This window comes from Manduca sexta, chromosome 17 (assembly GCF_014839805.1).
Source record: "Manduca sexta isolate Smith_Timp_Sample1 chromosome 17, JHU_Msex_v1.0, whole genome shotgun sequence".
In the NCBI taxonomy this organism is placed as follows: Eukaryota; Metazoa; Arthropoda; class Insecta; order Lepidoptera; family Sphingidae; genus Manduca; species Manduca sexta.
The window spans coordinates 1,207,879-1,219,402 of NC_051131.1; positions in this window are offsets into that span (position 1 = coordinate 1,207,879).

Below are 11,524 nucleotides of genomic sequence, written 5' to 3' on the forward strand. Positions count from 1 at the left end.
AAAGCAATTAAATGTGGAGGGAGCGTGTAATTGAACTCTGTTGACGTAGATTAAACCACATCTCACTAGTTAACTGTTGCAGTTAAAACCTACAACTTCAAATATACAGATTAAATAGACTTAGATTTCACAGTATAGTAGAAGAGGACGTATACATACTTAAAAAGTAAAATACAAAAATAAATATATAACTATTTTAATAATATGTTCCGTCGTTTGAATTTGAAGTTAAATTATAACTTTTTTTATTTTGTCAGACAGATTTTATATTGCTTGAATAGACCCCTCTTTCTTTTAATAGAACAAATTTAAAATTATGCCTACTTCAAGCCTTGTGCGGGTTTATAGATTCTAGTGAGATAAGCTAATTATAAATATTTGGATCCTTAAAAGCAAGATTCTAAACCTTCGAAATCATTAATTGACCAGCTGTATAACATGTCGAGTAAAACTTATTACTAATATACACTGTTCATAAAAAATATTTTTAACTAGCAATAAAAATGAAATAATAGAATTAAAAAGGAAAACCTCCATTATCACGCAACAAAGTCGTTTGCACCTCGTTAAATTATCACAACACACGCTCCAAAATTCAATTCCACTATCGTTTCGTACTACTGACCACATAATGATTCGATATTGAACTTTACACCGTAGGGACAGAGCTCAAAATTGACTTATAAAAATCAGGCCGGATATAAGTAAGCAAAACCATTTACTGAATCCGGAGATATCATAGAGAGTATTATTAAGAGCTCGTTTGGGATTCCACTTGTGTTGTGTACGTGTTCGGCGACAGTTTCCATTGTTATAATTGCTACGATTTCTTCATCCACTATCCTTTAACCCGATATGTCCTTAACTGCTTTAGACACGTTGCAAAATGCATTTACTTTTTGTTTTTTCTTATCTTAGAAAGTGGTGTAAATTATGTTATAAAACGTCTAGAATATCGGCAAAATAAAATCCATAATTACTCGATCTTGGGAATCATAGCAAGCATATTCTTATCTAAAGAGCCATTCTATACACCTGCGCTAGACTTTTAATGTTTTTTTCCATCTTTACACTGACTAAGTGTCCATACATCGCTCTAGCCTCTTTTAAATCAGCGTTCAGGCCATTCTGTGCCAAGCAGCTAAATGGTTCCTAATGCCACATTACTACTATGTTTTACTAACAATCAATCCTTTTTCTTTCTTTTTCCTTCTCACTTCAAAGCGCAAACATTTTTTCTAGGACACGACAAACCCGTTAGTGAATGGATTCGCGTCCTGCCCTCAGCAGTCCATTCAATATTCAAGGCTCGTTTGGACGCGGCTGGGTCGGTATCGGCTACGCTCTGTGCCTCTGTCAATATTCTTCATTGTTGCCACCACGCGCAACACATTATGTCGTCCAGTAATCGATATCTATATTAGGTCTATTCTAGTTACATAATGTAGGGTCAGGAAAATTGGTTAGTGCCAGAGTATTTAGGCTCTTGATAAGAGGTTTTCATCTCTAGTAATCAAACGTTTAGTTTTTTGATACAAATTATATACATGACTTCCTTGAAGTAGAATTAGTGGATTGAAATAAGCTCAGTGAAGCTAAAAAAAATCGATTATTCCTTTGAATAATTGAAGCTTTTGGAGAAAAAAATAAAATCATTTTGAATTTAAAATTCTGTCGCTTAATTTATTGAAGATCAAAGTGAATGGAGTGGATGAAGTCGTTACGATACTTAAATTCGGAAACAAAATTATGCCGGTTTTATTACTCCATAAAAATACCAAAACAAATATTTCTCTGCTAAAATTTTTCAGCTGCAGTGCTGTGTAGCTTCGTAAAATGCATGCATACATATTGCAGTCTCTTTCTACAGTTTTAGATGACATCCTTTGAAAATATAAGTACACGAAATTGGGTAGTGTTTACAGGACCATTTTAAAATTGCGTTAATAAATGGAACGACATACTTCTGCTAAGATTATCCAAAAATCATGCACGAATAACGAATATATTCAATAAAAATCCCGATTTTACTTTTGTAATTTTCTATTGCTTTGTAGTTCACTGCGGACATGGCGTGTGCGTAAGTGTATTTCTATCTGACTGAAAGTGATGTTACCACTGTGACGCATTCTTTTACGAGTAGTCTTAGTGGCATTAGAACCTGTAAAATAAAAGTTACTTTTTATTTATATTTATTTTGTTCGAAACTTACATTGTGTTTTACATCTATGGTTCAAGTAACTTATTGTAAAGAGTTATTTTCAAGAAAATAACTATGTGGTTTCATTTAGTAACGAAATGTCAAAATATATAATCTGCAGTCAATGCCGGTTGTTATATATTATCAGAGAAAGATATTTAAACACCCATAAGTCCGAATTTTTTGACTTTGCCTCAGATCAAACGTTTTAACTACTTATTTCATCAATATACATTATCATCGTCGCAGATTACTGTAAAATTTTATCTTTAATTCATCTTGCCAGCATAAGCTGCAAATATATGCATACAGATGCAGTCTATCAAAAGGACTAGAGGTTATCTGTATCAAAATGATGTTAGGTTACTTAGGACGAAGTTTGCAAGGAACGATGGCAGCCTGGCAGGTAATAAAGTGGTGCTCAACTTGCAGCCGATCCTTCATAACCAGGCTGCAAACTTTAATCCACTACGTTGCATGCATGCACAGATTGGCGTTAGAGATACGATCATGCTGGACAGCCAACTAGTTTACGAGCATGTTGGATATATGTAATGTTGAAATCTTTCGGCTCTGGACTGATGCTTTTTGGTTTACTATGAACTACAATAGAAATGGAATGTGTGTTATGGAATTGTTTAATTTCGGCAGACACTTCTTAACGTTTTGCTGTTTGAAGTATATTATATCTATTATACCTGATTCGAGCCAATGTAGGTAGAAGTAATGTAAATTATGCAAGAATTTACCTCCTGATCAACGTAAAAATATTGTTCATAGGTAGAATTGTAAATAGACTTTAGTTGTGTGCTTTAATGTTAATGTGGCTTGATTTTATGACTATTTCTGTTTCATTAGAAAGACAGCAAGCATAATTACATGAAAAGTGGAACTTGTAACAAAAATACTCTTTTATAGATAATATTGTTAGAAATCAGTAAATTTTTTAAACAAGAAATACATTATTAGCTATTCCACATAACACTCGCTGTACCCAATTAATTTTGTATCGTAATCGTCCCTGAGACTCCGGTCTGGTCAACTTGGCACTAACAGTTGTAAGAAGCTTTCTAAGTAATACATGCAATAGTTTCCTACAAGTATCGCTCTAGTTAACATAGGAAGAGCATTGACGTCACATGAGTATTTAGACACAAAATTTCTAATAAGGTACCTAATACCTACGTGATTATTAGTAGGTAATTAGAAGTCCTCAGATAGAAGTCTTAGTAACGCAATGGGTGCTTTACTGATTTTGAAACAAGAGGCTTCGAAATAATGATTTCTTGTGACAATAGTTTAATTTTATTGTACAACGAATGTTACACATTTAAATTAAACAATTTTTGGGATTTTATTGCGGTTTTAAAACGTTTTGAAGGTTTTAATACGTTTTAAAAGGTTTTTGAAAGGATTAGATAACCCCGCCCCCCGTGACCACGACGACTGCAAAGTCTTTTATATGTTTCTTTAGACTAGTTATAGTCAACCATCGACGCGCCGGCCTTTTGCCTGACTCGCTGAACGTTTGCAAACAGGTTACCCGTTTGGCTTCGGAAATTTCCAATTTACCCAAAATAGTCTAGTCTAAGGTTATTAGGGTTATGTTTAGTTTAAATTATTTACTCAAACTTTCTCAATTTATTAATGCACGCCACCGCTAGATATAAAACAGGCGATCAAGTAATGTTGCATTCAAAGAATTCGAAGTAATTTTCTATCGACGATGGAAATGTTCAGTCCTTTGTGAAAAACAACAATCATGTTGGATGCGAGGAAGGTCACGGGTTCCGTATTATTTGTGAGGACTATTATATTAATATTTAGATTGATTAGTATATTAAATTTAGGTGCGCTTTCTATATTTGCATCGCTTGATAGTGGAAGGAATACACAAATTAAACCAATATTACTAAGGGGACTATTTAACGGCTCAATATAGCATTTGAATGCTTGATAATGTTATGTTCTAAATTTCTTTGTGGTAAGGTGAGTCGGGGGAAGTGCGCCATAAAATTTTCATAGCTGGATTCAATGCAAAATAATTTCTTTTTGTGCTGACTTAAGAATGTAATTTTATTTATTGAGGAATATTTGGTATTTTGTGATAACAACCTATAGCCGTTCAAGGAAATCGGACCATAAATTAATAATATTTTGCTCAAAGTAAAAAAAATGGTAGTAGGCGCACTTGCCTCCGGAAATGGGGTAAGTGCGCCTGTGTAAAAAATGACGCCAATATGAAACATTATAAAGAAAACACTCATTTTAGTCCATAGAGAAATAAGTTTTACTCGCATTGCTCTTGGATAATTTTTAATCACTCAATATTATAACAAAATATGGCTGTCAAATCAAATTCGGGGTAAGTGCGCCATATATATGTAAATCAGGGCTTCAAAACATTTTATATATTTTTTTGCTATATAAGATTTTTGCTATATTATAATTTTGTGTGCGGATATGTTGGAATAAAAAAATGGTAGCCCTAATATAAAATCCATTTTATTTCTAAAAACTAAAAAAAAACATACAAAAATGTAGGAAATAACATTTTGAATACGTTATAACTCAATTACTTAGAATTTGGCTTTATGACATTTGATATGTTTTAGCTGCATTATACCCAGATAACGTGCCTGATCGAACAGTTGCAACCTATTCACGTAAAGTTGCTCTAGACCAAGGTATTTCAGTTTTTCTTTTGTAAAAACGAATTAACTAATACGCCCTTTTATTTAAGTCGGCTCCAAACAAAATACCTTGAGTACAAAAAATTCTGCTGTTGAGTATAACATTTTAATAATAATAATTCATATTAGTAAAACTTATTCTCAAAAAAGGTTGGTTATATATGGATCAGGGGCAAGTGCGCCATACGACTATTAACTGTGGCGCACTTGCCCTACTCGACAATTTTTTGGTACATTTTTTCGCATTGCTAAAAAATCCATTATATTAGTATATATAAATAAAATTCAGGCAGGAAGTTAAAATAAAACGTTTAAACTATGTATTCAACTTACTGGTTTACAGAAATAAGTTAAGTATCTTGAAATATTTGATGTTATCTTTCTTGAGGTCATCTCTGTTTACAGGTCTAAATGACACTTAAAATAAAATGGCGAATAAATCGTATTAAAATGAACAGAGCCATTTATGTTTTTTAGAGGAACTGTATTTCAGTTAGTAGCATAGATATAAGATTGCGGTAATTGTATAACATCAATAGTTTTCGATTTTTTTAGGGTAGGTGCACTTACCCCGTCGGCGCACTTGCCCCACCTGACCTTATTACCTACTATTTGTGAGCATTCGTCTCTCTATTAAACGAAGTATTTACTCGTTACATTTTATTCTTAAAGAATCTTAAAGCTAAAACGGTATCTAACTGTAAGGATATCTACGGCCCTTTATTCCCACGGGACCCTACACTAAAAGTGTAAAGCGAAAGAGTGCCGCGTTGACCGGAAGCAATTTGCTGTGTTTAACGAGTTTCCGCCAGTTTTTTACAAACAGTTTTAAACGATCTGTCCACAGCTTTTATATTAATTAGCGTCAACATTTAGTGCTTACTAACAATGCTTTGCAAAATGAACCTTGTTACTACACAATGCTAATGAAATTGCAGTAATATTTTGTTTAATTTATGACAACATTTCGTGAGAATATGCTTTATAAAAGTATACATGACACTATAAATTACAGCAGTGTAAAGTGTGAAGAAATAAGCTTGAATGAAGTTTAACCTAATTATAAAATTCCTTTAATTATTAACACTATTTTGCTTAATTCTGACGACCATTAAAGATTATATTTTCTTTGTCGATACTCTATTTGCACAGCAAATCACAATATCTAATATATTCCATATAATAATCTAACGTCGAATAAAAGAAAGTAACTACCAAATATTGACTCAACTTGGTCTTCAATATTTGCGTAACGTCCTAAATAAACAATCCAATAAAATATTAAGACCGATCTGCCGATATGTTTATTAAACATATGAATATAATTCGGAAGCCAAATCTTGTTGACCTCAGAGGTAGGGTTACCAAATATTAGGCGTTTGCCGCATTTTAAGGTTAAAAAGGGGCTGTTATTAAAAAATATTTTAAAAGCATGAGGAGTGAATGAGTTAAAGCCAATGGAAGTGAGTTAAAACCAATGGAAGCGGACTTAGGGAGCGACATTGTAAAAATACAACGGAGCTCCGTAAATTAAGGTTAAAAAGAACGGGCGTGCGGCGTTGCCTGAGACAGGCATTTTTGATAAAAATCTTTTTGGCAAATTTGTCCTCTGAAAACTATCAGTGTTCAAGCAATAATTATACATATTATAAAACAAATTCCCCTTTTCTATCTGTCCGTATGTTATCGATTTTCTTAAAATTTACTGAACGGATTTTTATGAAATATGTTATGGAGATAGTTTAAGACCCTGGGAAGGTTATAGGCTATTTTATATCCCGGGAAAATAAATAGCGGGACTTTTATCCCGGTAAACTCCTTAAGGTTTGAATAAAAGAAACATTTAATTAATGAATACTTGTCATAATTATTAGCTATTCTTTTACTTGCTACCTACAATTGTTTTTAGTTTAGACAGGCATTTCTATAGAAAATCAGATAGTTCTTGCACTCTAACCAAGCATATCCCAATTTATAAATGGTAACCCTACTAGGGACATCTCATAATATTCGTTTATAAGTATTGAGCTGTCTTTAGCCCCGGGTTATTTAGAGGTCGAATTGAGTCGGTATCTCAGAATTCTCGTTGGTAAGACGCTTATGAAATTGGGTTTTTTAAAAACTTATTTTCGTGACTTAAGTCGTGTAACTCCGCTGGCGCTGTAATCCGTGATTTTAGTTCGATCAGCATTTTTGAGCCTGGCTGAATAGCGTTTGGACTTGCTTCGAATATAAAAAAAGTAATTCTGTGGAAGAGTTTACTTGGTACCTTTAAAGAAAAGTCGAGTTACCTTTTTACTAAAATCAAAATTGTATACTTAGGAGGTATGACTATTGTGTTGTTGTAATATGTTGTAATATATTTTAATAATATATTTATTCCAAGTAAAAAAGTATAGTGTCCTTAAAACTAGAGGTCACAGGTATAAATTCACTTTAAATACTATAAAATTTTGGTCTTATAATAAATTACCTTAACGATCTTTAAATGAGATAACAATAAAATGAAAAGAACGTTGGATGTTCATATATGACCTTCATATATTAAGTTGTTATTTTCTAAAATCTTTACAAAATAAAAAAAAATAGATTTTTTTAGGTTTGTTTGTTTTGTAGGTTTGTAATGGATAAACTCAAAAACTATTTAACCGATTTAAATTATCCTTTTTTTATAGGAAATTACACTACCCCTGGGTGCTATAGGCTACTTTATATACCTAGTCTTGCCATAAATATTGTAATAAAGAAAAAAGAAAATTGTTAACTGCAAATAACATTTATTACTTTTACAGTGTGTCAGTTTAATACATAAATATAAAACAATTAAAAATATAAAAAGCTTATTCGAAGTGGTCTCCATTGGCTGCAATACAGTCCTTTAAACGATGAGGCCAGTTATCAATAGAAGCACGCACTCTTTCCATGGGAAAATTCTTCACTGCCAATCGTATAGATTGTTTTAGGGACTCCAAATTATCATGGCGTTTAGAGCAAGCTGTACTCTCTAAAACTGACCACAAATCATAATCCAGCGGATTAAGATCGGGACTAGACGACGGCCAGTCTTCAGCTCTGATGAAGTCCGAAACGTTCGATTCCAACCAAGACTGCGTGGACCGAGCTTTATGACCCGGCGCCGAGTCTTGCTGGAAGGACCATACTTGGTTATTGAACATGGTGATGTTAAGGGGCTTAACTACCTTCTCAAGAATGGTATCTTGATACACTTGTGCCGATGTTTTGATACCTTTTTCACAAAAATATGGCTCAGTCACTCCTTCATAGCTAACACCCCACCAAACCATCACTGAAGTCGGATAATGTCCACGTTGCACTCTGTCGACTAATTGGGAAGCTTCCTTAGAGCTTTGAGCATAAATACGGTCATTTTGTTTGTTAAAATGTTGCTCAATTGTAAAAATTTTCTCATCCGTAAACAAAATTTTTCTGTGACCTCCCTTTGCGTACCGCTTCAGTAGTTGTTTCGATTTTACCACCCTATTCTTCTTTAAATTATCAGTTAAGAAATGGCCAGTGCGTCTCTTATAGGCTGCAAGTCCTAAGTCATCTTTTAAAATACGCGACATGGTTCTAGGTGCTATCTTCATTTCCCGAGATAAAATCTTTTGCTTTCGGACAGGATTTCTTCGAATTCTTTCCCTTACTGCTTTGACCACCTTTTTCGTACGAACACTACGTGGACGGCCAGATCTTTTTCTGTCACAAACAGAGGAGGTCTCATTGTACCTATTAATAGCCCGGTACACAAACATTTTACTAATACCAAGTGTATGGAGAGTTTTAAAAATTGCATTTGGCTCCATACCTACTTTGTGTAATGCTATCACAGCGATTCGGTTCTCTTTATCACCCCACACCATTTTAATATCGCAAAATATTTTACAATGTATTGGCGCCAAAATGAGAAAACACAATGAACAATCGTATAAAAATGACAGATTCGAAATTCAAATGTAATATTTTTTTATAATTAAGTGTAACAGTATTTATGGCCAGACTAAGTATAGGTATCTATATTCATATTAAGCCGCAAGCTAAAGCTAGTAACACTTTCATTTCAAAGCAACATTTTATGTCACATAGCTAAGGAATTCGATTTGATTTATGAAAAGAAATTGAGGCTCATTAAAATAATAATATTGTTTATCAATCCCATAAATCAAATAAATAAAAAGTGTAGAAGTCAATATGTTTTTTTTTTAATACAGAAATCTCAACAAACATAACTCACGCACCAGGACAATTATAATGGCGTTTATATCCAGGGATAGCCAGTTGTCTATTCCGACGACGATACCATAAGCCAAATAAAACATATATCTATATTTGTAGTATAAGTGGCAGAAATAAGATCCCATGTTTACGATGGCCGCGGATAAAACTCGACGGCTATACAAGGAATAAAATAAATTGAACGGAGCTCCGACGCCGTGGACGACGGTTTTTATTGGCATTATGGCCCGCCGTTTAACTCCGTCCGCTGCAAATGAGATTAGGTAATATCGTCGGATATATCGCGTTATAAGTAATTTGTTTTATACACATCGTCTGAGTCGGTAGGTATAGTAGTGTTTTAAAACGATAGAGGTCTCAAGTCGGTAGGTATATTTAATGGTGTTTTAAAATGATAGAGACCTTCGATTATTAATGAGAATGCTATATAACTAGGCTACGTATCTTCCCTGAGGCAATTCTTGTGCGCTCAGTCTACACACCGAATGTACGCCCATGCCAGGGGGACATTTTTTGCAGCCCTAGGCATACGGTTAAGTGTGTATACCTCATGGTTGCCAATTCATATTGAGGCCTATAAGGGCTTGCGAACATTTCATGGTCTTCTCTCTCCCACCCATACTAAGAAGTTTCCTTCTCCTACCCCTAAATTTCCTTACCAGTTACTCCACTTTCCTCCAGGCCCCTGCAGTCGTTAAGCCGGGGGATTTCAGGGTCCCATTCACAGGTTTCCTCTGGTGTTGACTACGGCGTCTGACACCAATAAAAGGCTAGGTAAACATATAAGGAGATATTAAAATAATTGAACAAATACTATTTCATGTTGGCGGATAAGGGCTGCACGGAACGATAAACACATTATAGGAATATTAACATAATCTGAAAGCAAGGTGAGATTTAGTAGTTCACGAATAGTTTTAAATATCCAACTAATAACATTTAAATGTAATGACTATTATAATAATAAGCAAATACTTGAGAAAAAATACTCAAAGAATTATTTTGCTTCACTTTTGCGTGATGACAAGAACATTTTATTATAAAAACATGTTTTTCCTAAGCCACTGTTCCATTTTCTTTAGCTAAAAATGGAAGTTATATTCTTGGGACTTGCCTTTCAATGTAATTGCGAGAAGAAACTATAAGAATCAACGTGCTTCAAAGCGTGAAAAAACATATTTTCTTATAAGCGGTTAGAAATACTTTGTTTCCATTGCTTGTTGTGTCACGTGACCGCTTTGCAAACGCTAATTTTTTTTTTGATTTTCTTTTTTTATTGGGACGGCAAATTGTTCTAGCCTATACAGCCTTGTTATGATTCCACGCGTTGTTATTTTGAGTTTTATTCGAAATTCAAAAGTTGCAGGTTCAAAATCATAATTTTATGACATATTTTTTAATTCGTTCGTTAGGAACCGGTAAAAATCAAGGTCCATGCTGTCAAGTCTTAGGACTTAGTTTCATATTTCAATATAGATAGAGGAAATAAAAATTCTTACATGTAATTAAAACAGTTTGAGTAACAAGAACTATAATGCCTCGTTTAAACTATTAGTGATTTTTTCACCGAATGTCTTGGCGAATAAAATGTCTGTTGATTATGAGTAAGTAACGAATAATTCCGAATAAGTTGTTTGCACTCTCGCGTTCCTTACTATACGCCTGTATTCGGCAAGTATTACTTAGTAAAATATAGAAACGTATCAAAAATAAATGGAAAGCATTTTATTTTATTTTATTCAAGAGGAACGTAAAACAGTTACACATAAAATAAGTTAAGAGTAAAATTTCAATCAGAGCTTAGTTTACATGTAAAATAAATTGCGTGGTTTAACTATTTTTTGCTTTCCATTAGTTTGTCTTGGCATCTGTTGCTACTTGCTAGTCTTTTTATGAAATATCGAACACATTTATTAAGATGGAATATTTTGAGCAATATTCTGTATAATGTAGGTAATATTGTTTAATATTATTTTTTATTTTGAGAAATTGTTTTAGAAAACTAGACAGTCTTAAATATTAAAGGCTATACTGACCGTTGTAGAGGACTTGAGTAAGGAAGGAAAATTACCCCCTAACCGAGAGAAATTCAACAGCAATGCTACGGGCCCGTGTTTTTTGCAGATATCAACTCCTTCCAGCCCATTCATGCAGAACTGTCGCGGCTTTATTTACAATGGACACCGCGCCTCACGCAAATACAAGTACAGTGGAGCTAAACGTTTTGGAGTGGCTTTATTTACGATTTTGTAGGAAACCATCGTTTTATTTGAGATACGCTCAAAAGGCAGCGCGGGTTGGGAGCCTCGAGAGCGCTACAGCTGCGGTGTGTGTCGGAAAAAACGGATATTTCGACCGTTTTTGAATAGGGTTGTCC